This window comes from Dreissena polymorpha, chromosome 2 (assembly GCF_020536995.1).
Source record: "Dreissena polymorpha isolate Duluth1 chromosome 2, UMN_Dpol_1.0, whole genome shotgun sequence".
Taxonomy (NCBI): domain Eukaryota; kingdom Metazoa; phylum Mollusca; class Bivalvia; order Myida; family Dreissenidae; genus Dreissena; species Dreissena polymorpha.
This window is the reverse complement of record NC_068356.1, coordinates 72132101-72148287: the sequence shown is the minus strand read 5'-3', so window position 1 is coordinate 72148287 and position 16187 is coordinate 72132101. Positions and strand designations below refer to the sequence as shown.

Genomic DNA, 16187 nt, shown 5'->3' with positions numbered 1-16187 from the left:
AACATATCAGGTTTACAGTTAATGTGATATTTCATGTTTGGGCAAGTGGCTTTACGTTCAGGGCAAGTAGATTTTCTAAGTACTTGCCCGGCAGGGCATGTTGGTTTTTAGGTTAATGTTGAGCCCTGTACTATTTAGTCAACCATTTAACCTCAAAACATAACTTTTCCAAAACAGAAGCAAGAAGATTGGCTATTAGAGAGCATGTTCAGCCATCTCATAAGTCATTCCAATTAGGATGACATGTACATAATGGACGTCAGTGAAGTTGATTCAGTATTAGATTTGTTAGGAGAGCAGGATGAGGAGAAATTAGGGTATAGATTTTCACTCATTTTTTAGGTTATTTTACATTAACTTCTTCATTTCTACACCGAATTACTTCAAATTTATACTGGAAATCTCTTATGACATTACGGTCATTCTCAACTTTGCATGGCCCCATTACCAACCCTGGGGCACCCCTGGGTCAAACATGCGGCGTGGTGATAAGCGTCAGCTTTTTGTTTTTGTAGTAAAAGTAAGAACTGAAATTGGATGCCACACATACCTCAAACTTCAAGAAAAGCATCACTTGGGGTCCTTCGAAGATGTCACTAGGGATAGGGATCACAATGTTTCACCTTCATACACCTGGACAATCGCCGACAGCAACCTCTATATACACAAGGTTTGCATGTATCTGCAATGACACACCAACATGTATACTAATTATTGTCCATCCCGATGGGGATCTTATCATCTAGCATCCACATTGGTGTAGTAAAATATATACAGTTAAAAACATGATCCTAAAAAGTGTAGAATACTTACATGAAAACTCAAGATGCTTTCTTTTAATGCTTCACAACACATGGTGATTAGGTCAAACATGACAACTCCACAAATATGTTTTCACTATTTTCTCTTCTTTGTCACCATTAAAGGCAGCTATAACCCTTAATATTTGGATTTTCTTATAACCTTCATAGAATTTGGTATTTAAACTGGTAACACTTATGGAAATTTAACATACCTTGAATAATTTTAACAAGAAGACTATTGTCAAGCAATATAAGTCCCCTACTGGCTCCAACATTGTCAGATTATTTTATTTTTTTGCCATAGCAACCAAATTTTTTGACGTAGGAACAAAATGATATGACGTGCATAATGTCCTTATTGCCATCTATCCATGTTTCAAGTTTCATGAAAAAATATTAAGAACTTTAAAAGATATCGCAGGATGCAGAAAAGTGATTTTTGACATACATGTAGGAACAAAATGAAAAGACGTGCATAATGTTTTTATTGCCATCTATCCATGTTTTAAGTTTCATGAAAAAAATATTAAGAACTTTTAAAGATATCGCAGGATCCAGTAAAGTGTGACAGACTTGACTGACTGACTGACACACAGAGCGCAAACCATAAGTCCCCTCCGGTGAAACCGGTAGGGGAATAATATCAAAAAAACAAAAACAAAATAGCCACATATATTATCAAAGTACCAATTCCAGCTGCAATATTTAATATTTTAAGAATATTCATTTTAAGTACAGCCGGTAGTACATACAAGTTATTTGGATTTGTCTATGGACACTGATAAAGAGATACAATAACAAGATAATTGGTGTTAGATTTCAATAAAAATCCAATACATGAACACTTTGATTTCCATCAAAAACTGAAACAAAGGTGTTGGTTTACACTTAGAGCTGTTAATCTATGTTCAATAATGCAACCAAAATATGGGTTCAATACCATAATGGTATCTGGCATCTTTCTGGCCTGGGACAAGTTAAGACACTGATTTGTCCTAGTGTAACAAAGACTTGGGACATTCCTGAGTGTCCTGTGAATCATACATTTCTTATCAAGCAGCCCAAATCAATTTTTTATGGAAAAAAATATATAATCAAATCTGAAACATTTTCAAAGTAGTTCTTATTTACACTACATTCCCTTCTTCCACTTTCTTTTCATTGTTTTTATCCATTTTTCCTGTATTTTAACATCACAAAGTGATTTGTTCTGTTCTCTTCAGTTAAGCTGTTCAGTGTTGTTTTGTTTCAAAGATAAAGTGATATTATGGGCATTTTTCACTGTTGAATTGAGCTGAAAAGAATTAACAGGTCAAGAGTAAGTTAAAATGTGGTTACTGACCAATTATCTGCAACTCATCTTGCTACCAGTTGTTTATAAAAATATATTTTATATTCGATATCTTACGTGATCCACCCAGTACCGTACCACGAAATGATCCTAAAAACAAAATTGTGTCTTTGTGTCGTATGAACAAATCTGCACTAAAACTCAATTATGGTTCACATTGTATATGCATGACCAGTTGTCAAACAAAAGTACGGTTGATATTATAATGCATTATTTTTCTCTTTCCGAGATATTGTTTTAGTATGTTGATGCTGCATTAACAAATCTAAGTGTATATGAAGTGAAAACACCAAAAATAAACAACAGTTGCGATAGACACCTATAAACTGTTAGATGCCCATAATATCACTTTAAATGCATGTAACAATACAATACAGTGAAATGTTGTTCTTTGTACTTAAAAAAAATTCTATTCAGCAATTTCATCATTTCCTTGGTTTATCAATATGTTGTCAGACAAGTAGTTATCTTGATTTATTGAGTTTTGTTTCATTTGTATCCACTATTTCCTGCAGATTCCTCTTGGAAAATCTTTCATTTGTGCCCACTGATTACCTTCAGAACAAAGGTATAAACATTTCCAGTGTTTACCAATGTCAGGTTCTTGCATCTTTGTTTCTTTTTTTCATTTGTATCCACAGGCCCTTGCAGATTCCACTTAGTGTGTATTTCATTGTTGTCGACCGCAGTTGTTGCAAAAAAGTGTTGTTCACCAAAGTGGCATAGGGATTGTGTTGATCCTAGAGGTTGCACAAATGTTGTGTTGTTGCCAGAGGTTGCAGAAAGGCCGGGGCAAGTGCAATACAGACATCTTCAACAATGCATTTCACCCACCCCAGCCGTTCCACAAAACCCCAAACATCATCTATGTGTCATGTATAAATCTGCCTGGCCCAGCTAGTTCTGTTGAGAAAGCTCTTGACCATCAATTTTGTAATCCCAAGTGACAAACCACAAAAATTCATATCTGGCGTGGAGGTCGGTCATGGAATAATTTCTTTGGCCATTTTAACACAATTCTGATTTAATCATGGGTGTCCTGGCCAATTCAAATTCAGCCAAGAGTCCACAGAAATAAAGTTAGAAATTTTGAGGGATTCAGGAAGTTTGTATTCTAGGCCTTGAATGTTGAATGAGTATAAGCCAGCCACATGGATCAAACAAACATTTATTGCTGTTTGATATAATAAATTGAATTCGTTCATTTTAAGATTTTCTTACCAGTGAAAGAGATCCACTGCAGTAGCATTGCAACCTCCATCATTGGACACACATTGCTCTCTGAAAGCAGAAAACATTGGAAATATGCATAATAAGAAAATAAGAAGTAGCATTTAACTGTTATGAAAAGTAATTTTAGTACAAGTAGGTTAAAACACACTATTTATACTCATAACTGTAAGTGTATGGTTCTGTCAAGCTGTAAACTTTTTTTTTAAATTCGTGATTTCTGTTGGCACGAGTTGAAATCCAACTAAAACTGTGTTAACAGATATTATTTTCATATTGTACTGTGATTTCTGAAGACATTTTCCCACATTTTGAAGCACAAAAATGGAAATATTTGTGTTTTGTTTAGTGCAAATCCCCAGGTCATTTTTAGTTGGTCACGTTAGCGGCCAGCTAAATTTACAGAGCATATTTTGCAAATCAGTATGTGCTTAGAAGCCTTAAGGTAGCGCACCTCTAATGATTTCCCGCAATTTATTTTACGATCATTGCCGATCTTCAATGATCGGTTATTTCCGAGAGATGCATTTTATTTTTTTCAAACTTCGAATTTTAATATGTGTTTACCTAATTCATTTAGAATACATCATTTTCACTGTAAATATTGACTTTGATCCAATTATCATCTGAACAATACGATTTTGCGATTTCTTCAAATATCGACGAGCCTTTTTACCTGCTTACTTATGGATATCTAATTTAAGGTTGCACCAAAGTTAAGTTGTCGTGGCCGATTGGTTAAGGCGATGGAATTGAAATCTTTTGGGATCTCCCCGCACAGATTCGTGCCGACATCGCATTCTTTTTGCGACGTGTTTTATTTCTTTTCTAACGTAATTTGATTTAATATAGCATATAAGCTATGTTTATTGTTAAATAAGTTGAAAAATGGATGCACATCCTTCAATTTTTAAAATTAAAACAACGTTATGGCTAAATTGGGTAATTTACTGCTGAAAATACGAATGATGCATGTTGCATTTTTATTTTTATTTCAAAAAGTAAACAGTAAATCTGTCTATTTCTTGGTATTTTTGCTGTATATAGCAGGTTTTTTTTTTGGGTTGTGGGGGAAGGGGCCTTTAGCCCTTATGTGGGGGAAATTTTACGCGGATTTTCCACTTTGGGGAAAAATTGTGCGCGTAGGAATTTTCGCGGCGTTCCCCTTTTTTGGGGATTTGTTTACTTACTCTCTCATTATTACAATACATTTGTACATGTTTGCACTATATTCATTGTTTTTTTCATAATTTATTACGTTTTGCAAGATTAAATTGAAATTGAATTGAGAGATTATAATCATGAGACACATTTTTCTATTACAAAAAAAAAAAAAAAAAAAAAAAAATTTTTTTTTTTTTGTAAGGGGGAATTTTTGGTTCTGAAAGGGGAAAAAACCAGCCTAGTTTGGTGGGGTAAGACGCCGATATTTGGCGTCTGTTATATAAAGTAAAAAAACCCTGTATAGTGTTTCTATAAAAACTCAGTTTAAAATATAACCTAAATGATACTATTTTGAATATTATGACACCCGACCTAATTTTTACTTGGCTGAAATCACTTACGTTTCATTGCGCTATTCCATAGATAAAAATTTGTAAAAAATAAATGTCTGTAAAAGAATACTTATTTCATCTTGTTTAAACTTAAAACACCTTTACTGCATCTGTACACACCAACTTCATGCCTATATTTGGAAATTTTAATGAATTATGGAACTTTTATATACCCCAGGGGTGAAAATAAACTGGACAAAAGCTGAGCGTGAGGGTGGTTTTGAAAAAATCGGTTTATTTTTTTAAAAAGCATGGAAAGCCTACCTACAAATTTGCATGTGGTTCAGTGAAATGATGCTGATTATGAAAATAATTAATTAAATTATATTTGGATATGTGCCCATTAGGAGTGCGCTACCTTAAGTACGGTAAGAACAACAACTCACTCTGCAAGGGACGATTACCGCTGCCTGTCTGCAGCAGACAACAAATGATTATGATCTAGCAGTGAGTATATATACACTCTAGCAGTGAGTTAATATACCAGCTTGTAAGTCGACATTGGCCAGTCTAGTGTTTATCATTGAAATCTGTACATATTGGCTGCTTTCAGAGAAAACATGTTTATGCAGTTCAAATAAGATTAGCCTGTGTACACTGATTAGCCTGTGCCATGCGCACAAGCTAATCAAGGACGACAACAGCGAACAACTTCAGTGCCTTCAGCGCTTTGATTTTGACACGCTGCTGACCAGGAAGTCAACATTCATCATACACAATGCACCTAGCAAGTACATGTACCAGGCTTATAATCCAATTATGCTTCCAATTGAAACTTCCTGTGCATTAAAAAACACTATCAATTGAAAGGATACCTGGAGTTTTTAAGTTTTATAACTCATATCAGTTTCAATCATGCTGTGCTTTTTGTCACCATTTTGAGACTTAAGTTGTCAATTTCTTTATTTACTGTTATGTATTCCACATTGTTTGCTTTTTTAATATGTTTAATAGCAAACTAATTGGAATAAATTTTATTCGAAATAACAACAAATGACACTATAACTTTTATAAATAGATAAACTGATTTACACCACCCACAGCACTTCAGTGCAGAAAGATGTACATATATGCTGCAGTCATTGATTATTTTAACACTAACTGTGCATTTAATAAATGACCAGTAGATTAATGACTAAGTGAAGACATATACCAGAGACTCTAAAAGAAGATTAATTAATCAATTGTGTACTTGTAAGCATGAAATACATGTTATTACCAAACAAGCAACGCATCAGGATTGGCAAGCACTTCAAACACTGAACAGTTTCCTAGCTTCAAGAATATGCAATGAAAAAATAAAATAATTCTAGAAATAAAAGCTATATAAAATTACATATGAACAAAATTCCATGTTTCACTTTGATAAAGAATACTAGAGTCACGAGTGAAATAATTCATTTATCAATTTGCCAGTTCTTCAATTTACTAAGCATGCATGTACATAAAACCTACCAAAGGCGAGGGCGTTATTCCAGATCCATTATTACAAAATTAATCCAAACAATCATAAAATATGGATGCCCTAGCTATAACAAGGTACTGTACACACTAACTCCCTCACTGACTTCAGTTTGTTCACTGTGTCACAGACCATACTATATATTGCCCCATTTTATACCTCTGCAAATAATCTTGAGTCAATATTTGGACAGCCAAGGCTGTTCTTCAGACACTTTTCTCTGAGCACACAAAGTTCAAGCTAAGACATGAAGCAGAAATTCTTATATACACATTTAAACAAACCCTCTATAATTGTTGAACATTTCTCTAATGACACATGCTAATGATAGAACTACACACTAAAATTGTATCTTAGAATATGCATACGAGAGCATTCAGCAGGTCAATATACAAAATAAAGATTATTTTTGAAAATGATTCAGTAATTTTTCAGAGTTATAAATACAAGTATTTGTTTATTGTTTATGAAAATCATGAAATCTGAAATAATAGGCATTTAATTGTATTACAAACAACTAGGTTATCAACATGGAATGCAGTTTCATTTAAAACAAGAGCTGTGTATGTGAAACACGATAGCACTTTTAAGCACCACAGCAGCTATTTTAGAGAAATTGCTAGGTCCAATGCCAGTAATTTGCCTGTTGTTTTTTTTAATAAATAAAATGCAACATTTAGTTTCTCTATGCAGCTAATTGCTTGAGTCTAAGTAAATATAATATTGACAACTTGACAACATATAGTTATCATTTTAAAGCATTTGTGAGCAAAAAGTCAAATACACTAATATCCCAATATGAAGACTTCCCAACGTGAATTTTCCCAATTTCAGGGTTTTTCGCGCACTATTTTCCAAATTGGACTGGTACCGGTACTTTTTCCAATTGGGCAAAACATTCGCTGCTGTGATCATTAAAGATGCATGAAACGTTTTAGATACAAACAACATACATTTTTAATTGGTAACAAACACAGTGGATTTATGTCTTGAAAGCAAGTATTTGCAAATTGGTGTTCAGTTTACTTGCAAATTTAAAACCTCTGACAAGAAAATAGGATAAGACTAGCATGGTTTCATTTATATGTTAGTGGATCTGTATAAAATCAGATTGACATGCATATATTGCTTTATTATGTTTTTCATGCTGTACAGTTTACTGAAACCAGGTTTTTTTTCCACTTTTTGGGAAGATAGCCCATGGCTTTGGAATTGGAAATTTTAGCGGCATTTTCATGAAATTGGGAAAATAAATTAATTAGCCATTTTTTCACACGAAAAGTCCACTGATTAGGGAAATACTAAATTTGATATAAATCTTTATAATCATTCAAATTAAAAGGACAAAATCATATAATACTTTGTTAGATGTAATTGAATTAAAATTGAAATAAAATATGCATAAGACATTTCCAAACAAAAAAAAAAATTTTTTTTATTTGAAATAGGGAATTTTTTGCCACATTTTGGGGGGAAAGTATACTTTTTGGGATTGGGAACATAGCAGAATTTTGGCTATAAAATCGGCCAAAAAAAACCTGGAAACAGCATGGAACTTAAAAGGAAAACATTGCAAGGTAAATATATTCATATTTATTAAAGAAAGTTAAAAACATCAATTACACTTCAGTGTGCTTGTTTACATTTTAAAGCTCCTCCCAAAACCAAGTTTTCAACAAAGGTTTTACCTTTTTTGCATAAACTGCTTGTTAAAATGCTCATTTTATTATGTACTGCGCCATGCCCCTTTGCCCTCATGGAAAAAACACTAAGGTAGAATCACACACCCAAAATGAGGCTAATATCAGACAGTCCGGAGCTGTTCTTCTTGAGAAAATTTTAAGTCCATGGCTCGTAATATCAGCAAAAATTCATGGAACATAACAAAACTCGAACTTAATCTGTAAGTAACACAGGTAGACTCACATAAAAAGTCATTTAAATATCTAAAGCGTGTATGAAATAGCTCCAGAAACATAATTCTGCTTAATTGCAGGGCTGGGTTATAAAACTTGGGTCAGCGACCTCACACAATGCCACCAAAACATGTGTGAAGTTTCAATAAAATATTTTTAGTAAAATCACAGACATTTTGACCACAACTATTGCACAGGCTATTAGGAGAGAGTCAAACCAAAAAAAACAAAATGAGACAATTGAGGGAGAAGTGGCGAGTGAAAAGCTCAAGTTTAACAAATAAAATAACATTACTTTTGAACAGAGAAACAAAATAAAGATTTTTTTTTATAAATAAAGTGTAAGATCTATTATTTTTAAAGGAAAATATAATAATTGTTACAACACAAAACATTGGTAGTAAAAATAAGTTATCACCTCTTTGCTCAGCTGATTTAGACCAAAATCAATGGTTGATCAGGATTACAGACTATAGATGTCTAATCTTGCAGGAAAGATTAAGAAGTTTAATCCCATATTAATCAGGTCTAGGCACCTATACTGTACATTAGAAATCTACTGCATATTTTCCCAATGTCTATATTAGAGCCTGCTAACTGTGTACAAACAGTCTTATCTGTCCTAGAAGAATTACACTGAACTGTGACTTGATAAATGTCCCAACTTGGCTATCAGGTACCCAAGAAAGCCTGGAAACCAATTTTTACTGGCAACCCCTGGGTTATCTGCAATGCCCTTATACTGTATTGCGGCAAACAATGAAATGTAAGCAAACTATTTTACTGGTTACACTAAGCAGATTATCGTGATTGCTGGTAAATTGATGACTGTACAATTACTGCAAGTATAGTTGATTTAAGATACGAATGTGTGTACAAGAACTTTCACCCAAGCATATGACGATAGCTCCTGCATCTGTGATTAATATATCAATTCTAAAAGTCTAATCCCAAAGAAGTTGGTGGAATGTACAAAACTTCCATTGATTCCACAAATAGTACATATTGACACACTTGCCTCATGAAGATTAGACCAAGATTCAAGTTTGGACAAAACCATGGTGGTCATAATTCGGCTTCAAATACTCTATTCTTGAATGTTAGGTCACTTTTTCATAGGTTGTTTCAGAAGCATCCTCAATAGTTACAAACATTTCTTATGTAATTGATATTTTAAAAGGACTTGTTCAGGGGACCATCGGGTGTGATTGAAGAGAAGTCAGAGGGGAGGAAAATTCTGTCCTGTTCTGTGCACAGGTTTTTTTTTTGGTTGTTGGGGAAGGGGCCTTTAGCCCTTATGTGGGCGAAATTTTACGCGGGATTTTCCAATTTGGGGAAAATTGTGCGCGTGGGAATTTTCGCGGCGTTTCCCTTTCTGGGGGATTTGTTTACTTACTCTCTCATTATTACAATACATTTGTACATTTTTGCACTATATTTATTGTTTTTTCATAATTTATTTCGTTTGGCAAGATTAAATTGAAATAGAATTGAGATATCATAATCATGAGACACATCTTTCTATTAAAAAAAAAGGGGGAAATTTTTGGTTCTGAAAGGGGAAAAAACCAGCCTAGTTTGGTGGGGGAAGACGCTGATATTCGGCGTCTGTTATATAAGGTAAAAAAAACCTGGTGCAAACAAATCAGCAAAGAAATATGAGGCACATTTTAAAAGACCCATTTAAATTTGAAGATTGGGAAATGACAACCAATGGCAACGCTCATTTAAAAAAACGCTTATACAGGATCTACCTGTCGGTGCTTTCCACCGGTCATTTAACGGTCCCTCACCGGGGCGCTTGAATTTCGAAATCAGAGTCTGCGTGGCGCCTGAAATTTTCTGATCAGTGTATTTTGGGTGTTATCGCAACTAGCCATTCTTAAGATCAAAGCGATATCGACTTTGCCGAAAATTTTGAAAGCCAACTTACAGTCCCTTATAAACTACATATAACGCTTTACCAAACTTAAGCCCGCTTAAGGGCGGTGCGTTGCTGCATTGGAAAATCAATATTGGCCAATGAGAGCGTACGCTTTGTATAAAGGACAGCACTAGTAGGCAGGCACTTCTTGCAGTTAAATCATGCAGACAACTCCTGACGAACATGTAATTGCCACAAAAATCTTGGCTTAGAAGACTGATGATGGCTATGATCCTCGTGGAAGTTGTGCTTTTCATTAATATTTCTATCAAAACATTTACTTGACTTGTACAGTGTTTAAACAAATTATCGTTGAATTAATTTCGCAACTGTTCATGTTTTCTTGAAGTCTCAAATGAGCATAGTTAAATTTGTAATCCGAAACCCACTTCCGAATGTAAATGTTAACTCTACGTAAACAGTTTCTTGCTTCAAATAAACAGTGATAATTTATTTTGTGTTGATCCTTTGTCTCAATAAAATGGGCGGGAAAATTATGCAGCATGTACAATGTCGCGTCATGTGCATAGAAAGCGTGGGTGTATTGAGCGTTGTATTATCAAGCACACGCCACGTCAAGCAATTTACACATGTTCAGTGGCAATATTTCATCAAATCTATAAATTGTCACTTATGCAGAAATTAATTTGATACTTGAGAAAAATGGCAACGTTTGTTGTAAAAGAAATTATTGAGCACTTTTATTGTCAATATTTACCAGGAAAAGCTTTTTAAAATGGGATTATAGGGTAATGAATAGAAACTTGAAAAGTAGTAAGTATGCAGTAATAGTCGGGTTGATACGGATGTATTGGAGAATCTTTCGAGTCTGGATTTTACTTTCTTTGCTGGAAAGTTTTAAAACAATTATTAAAATATGTCTTTATAAATGACTTTATAGCTGGGGGGTTTTCTTGAAGAGTCATAGCACACCAAATGACATCTTTTGACGCCGTTTTTCTTAAGAGTTATAACGCACCACAAAACGTCAATTGACAAAAAAAAATGTTTAATCAATATCGGGAGGGGACACCCCTATAAGCCTCGGGGCACCTGAAAAAATTCCTGTGGAAAGCACTGCCTGTGTAATCATAAATATGCGGAATGGTTTCGCAAGCCGCGGATTTGTTGGGCCGCTTATGAAATACACCAGTGGAATCGGTCGTAACCTCTCCCCATTTTTTAAACGAATTTACACAAATCGCTGAAATGACCCTTGGACAACCCGATCCATGGAAAAATCACACTACTGTTGTTGACAATTTTGAAAAACAACAAAAATATTTCGATAGGATTAAAAATGAATGTGTGCATTATTAAAGGGACTGTCAACCACAAATGACGAAAAAAGAAAAGTTCTTAAATACCAGATTTTTTTACAATTGTTAGTTTATATATTGATTAAAATATCACGACTCGTATATTACATTACTTGAAAAAAGTTCATATTTTCAGTATATTCGGTAATAAAATTTCGCGATGTGAAATCAAAAGTACATCGCGAAAATAGGTGACATAACGATTTACACATTATTAATAACGCAATATGGATACAAATGTGACTAAGAACCAAATCTCTAAATTAATATCTTGTTGTTTGAATAGTATTTCATTTAATTTTTATACAAAACAAAAGATTCAAGAGTGGAACAAATATGCAGAAACATAAAAACTCTTCAACTAAGTTTTGACCCATGAGCATTTAATTTGACCCCTGAACCTTTCAAGCACATGGGTCCTTTGACTCCTGATTTTCACAATCTATTAAAATCCCTGTCTGATGTAGAGCTGCAACGATTCGATCCGATTCATCGAAAATCGATTCGAAATGCTTCGATTCGATTACGATACCAAACCTACCAAATTCGATTCGATTCTTTAAAATATATACATATATATATATACATAGATACGTAAAGCGCGCTGTATTCTGACTATTGATACAGGGAGGTGTAGGTTTTATATTTACCTGTAATTACGACACGCGCGATTGGTTGCTTATTACTTTAGTCATCCAATCAATAAGCCCGTTACGGTCTACTTTCGTAAAAAGCGTCAAAATGGCTGAACAAGTTGTTGCCGACAAATTGAAATTATCAGATGCGGCTAAGAAGCTAAAATCAAAAGTGTGGCAGTATTTTGGGTTTCGGGATGGTAGCCCTACCAATAAAGCTAAGTGTAAACTGTGCTTCACGGATGTGGCGTACGCTAAGTCCGGCTCAACCACTAATCTAATTTAATGCAATATGTCAAACGCAAACATAGCGTTAATTTAGCAAGACAAAGAGGTCGCACAAGTGCAACTACTCAAGTCGCCAGCCAGAAAAGTAGTTCTTTTTCTGTTGGAGTTTTGTTAAGTTTATTAGAAAATATGATTTGTCATACAGGTAACAGGTTATGCTGTCATGGCACAGTGGTAGACATGCTTATAGCGGTTTTGGGTAAAGGTGTAATCATAGTGATAGTACTACCATTCAACTGATTCCAGATACGTTTTTATGATTATTTATTTATTTTTTATATTATTGTGTAATCTAGTCAGAAGTTTTAAAATTAAAATTGAGTCCTAATTTGCTATTCTTTTATATGTGTTTTATTGAAATCACATTTGAACAGAAATGTTAATTTTGAGGCATACGAGTGAATATATGATAAAACTAGGTTTGAAGATGAATCGAATCGAAAAAATCGGTATCGGAGTGTCTGAAATCGAAATCGAATCGAATCGAACTGTTGGTGAATCGTTGCAGCTCTAGTCTGATGGTCTGTTTTTAATTGTTTGTCACCTTTTCTTGAGAACAATCAAGTGTTTCCTTTATTTTGCACAGTCAATTTTGGGCCAATGAAAACCTGTTTGGACCTTTGACTTTGCAAAGACAGAAGGCCCAAACGGCCTAAGCTCAAAAAAAAAATTCCTCACTGAAACATGTAAGAAAAATGAAAACTACAAGAGATTTTATACAGGTACATTCAACCATCAAAATACAGAAGTGGAAAAGCAAAACAAAACAACTTTGGATACTTTTATTTCCAGGGCCCTCTCTATCCGCCAGGGGAAGCCACCCACATCCCTCATGAGGGGGAATTTCGCGTCGTTTTGGGCGAAAAGGGGAATTTTAGAAGATCTTTTCACCAACCATTCAACAACTTAAATTGCTATATTTTAATGTGAGTTATATAAATATACATTTAATCAAAGGTTAGTAGCACTATACCAGCTGGCAACATAAGTACAAAGGTATACAAAAAAATAAAAATAAATGTTTTTTGGAGGGGGAATTTTTAGCTAAAAAAGGGGAGAAAAAAGTATACTTTTTTCACGGGGGAAGCCGCCGATATTCGGCGGTAAAAAGTGCAAAACGAGGGCCCTGATTTCATGTGAGCAATTTTCACTAACACTAATCAATGTTCTTCTTTACAGACAAGTTTCTTGAAAATGCTCACATGTAGATCTACATCTATTTTTGCAATGCTTTTGATTATTGCATTTTATGTTGTAGGTTTTTTACAATGTATACTAATATTATCTTTGAACGTTGTATTCACAAATTTAAAATATTTCTCCACTATTGCATATGTCTTCCTACATTTAATGTAGATGCCTGTGATAAGCTCAAATGGCAAGAAAGCTGCGCTTAGGTTCCTATGTCAAGGTTTGAGTTCCTTAAATGGATGAAGCTTTTTAAGAAATTGACGCTTCAAGTGATGAGACAACAGGCAGTAACAATAATGTGCACCAAGGTTAAACTCTGGATGTTTCTCACTTACAGTGGGCAAATACATCAAGACAATTTCAGCTTTCAATGTAAACTAGTTTAACCTTGAAGAAAAAAATAAATGTTCACTTTTGAACTTTAAAAAGTTTACCCATAGCCGTTAAGCACTGTTTAATACTAAGGTTATTCAGCTAAATGCTTGAACAAAAAAACTAAGCCATATGCCTACACTGATGTCATAAACCGACACACACAACTATCTACATTTCAACATTAAACAATGTAAACACAACACAACCATTGTCCGGATAACTTCGAAAACTTTGTAATTCCTTAGTTACCACCATCCAACTATTTAACAAACTGTTGTGTGGAACAAAACTGCAATTTTAAATATTTATCGTATTAAAAAGAAGTGAACGATATTTATTTTTGCCAATAAAAACGGGCGCAACGAGTAGAAACACGGTCAGAAATATGGACCATGCCGTGCCCTACTTTTTACAAAGACATTACAGTAAGCGACAGGTTTAAGTATAAAAAGAAACTTAGTTAACCCGAGTTACAACGTCGCACAGGCCTATTTTCATAAATGAGTACAGTAGAGATTTTAATGAAAGTCAAAATGATAAATAGTTACCTCGTTTCATTAATAAATCGTAACATGTCTTTTCCCGCGAACTTCGCGAACAATTTCTCAATGGCGGCCTTGACATGTGGTCCCACAATGCTTTGCGGTTCGCACCTGTGAAATTTTGGGATATCTTTTGACTTTTCCGTTCAATGTCTTACCTTTGTCACATTGTCAGATTTGAAATGTTGTCATTACGCTCAAACTTATTTTGTGCATGATGTTTAAAATGAACTTTAACAAGTGAAGGTGCAACTTGTATTTAGTTGTATGTTTAATCACCTGTTGAAAGCTTTATACATGTGTGCTGTACATGCATGTGCCACGATCTTCTGATATTGCCCGCTGCGTAATGTTTGTAATTGAATACATGGAACCAACGAACAAGCTATCAGGCGTTCGCTTTTCATAATTATATTAAAATTTTAGCGCTGCATATTATAACTTTCTGCGTTTTGTTGATAAAGTACTTCAATATGTGTACGTCGCACATAGAACTATTATCCTGCGACCAAAACTTTTATAGCCCAAGTCTCACTATTGCCGGTAGAGCCCCGGTCCTTCCCGGTTTGCTAACGCCGGTCGACTGGCGCGAACCGGGATGATTCGTAGAAGTTTTTTTTTAACGCGGTCACACTATTACCCGGTGCCGCCCCGGTTGAAGCCGGTCAACAACCCGTCAGAGTCCCGGTCAACCCCGGACTAGCTACGGTTTATCCCTGTGAAGCCCCGGCAGAGTCCCGGTTGTCGCCGGTGATGCCCCGGTGAAAGCCGGCAGCGTCCCGGCAGAGCCCCGGTAAACCGTAACTCCACCGGCACTCACCGGGGCTATACCGGCATCAGACCCCTGGCAAAGCTACGGAAACGCCCCGGTTTAACCCCGGTCGTCGCCGGTTATGCCCAGGCGGAGCCCCGGTAAATGCCGGTGGCGTCCCGGCAGAGCGCCGGTTTACCGATGTACCGTAGCTATACCGGGACTCTGCCGGCATTCACCGGGGCAACACCGGCGACAACCGGGGCGTTGCCGTAGCTCTGCCGCGGTCTGTATGGGCCCCGATTGAGCTACGGTACCGTCCCAGTTGTTCCCGGTGCCGTCCCGGTTGTTGCCGGTGCCGCGCCGGTCGTTGCCGGTCCTTCCCGGTGACTATAGGTTCATCCCGGTGGTATTTAACATTTTAATACTTTCCCGGTGGAGCCCCGGTTGTTCCCGGTCGTCCCCGGTTCATTCCGGTCGTCCCCGGTTTTTCCCGGTAGATCCCGGATCACGCACCGGCGCTCCACCGGCATCATAGTGAGACTGGGCCTTATCTTCTTTGTTTCAACTACCACCGCCAAAAAAACTTTTGATCGTTTACATGTTTTACGGGCCCTTCGGGTAAAATTTTAAGTCAGACTTAAAATCAATACGGACGCCACCCGATGCTACAAAATGATCCGATGTCCGTGCGATCATCGACCGGGCTCAAGCCCGATGAGCGTAAAAATACGTCGACCGCTGATCGGACGGTGATCGGTCTGTATTTGTGACTGAGATTTAGTCGAAAGAAACATTAATGTCCATCTATCTTAATATATGTAAAATATAGCCATAAACATTT

At 35.8% G+C, this 16187-nt stretch overlaps 1 long non-coding RNA gene across 1 annotated transcript; it reads right to left on the bottom strand.

The window, feature by feature from the left end:
- Positions 1-260: 260 nt before the first annotated feature.
- LOC127867577 (uncharacterized) lies at positions 261-14664 on the bottom strand. The gene is made up of 3 exons (XR_008043566.1): positions 14599-14664; positions 3376-3435; positions 261-682 (listed from the first exon to the last, which is right to left on the bottom strand). It is a non-coding gene; the product is annotated as an uncharacterized LOC127867577 (long non-coding RNA).
- Between the last annotated feature and the right edge of the window lie 1523 nt (positions 14665-16187).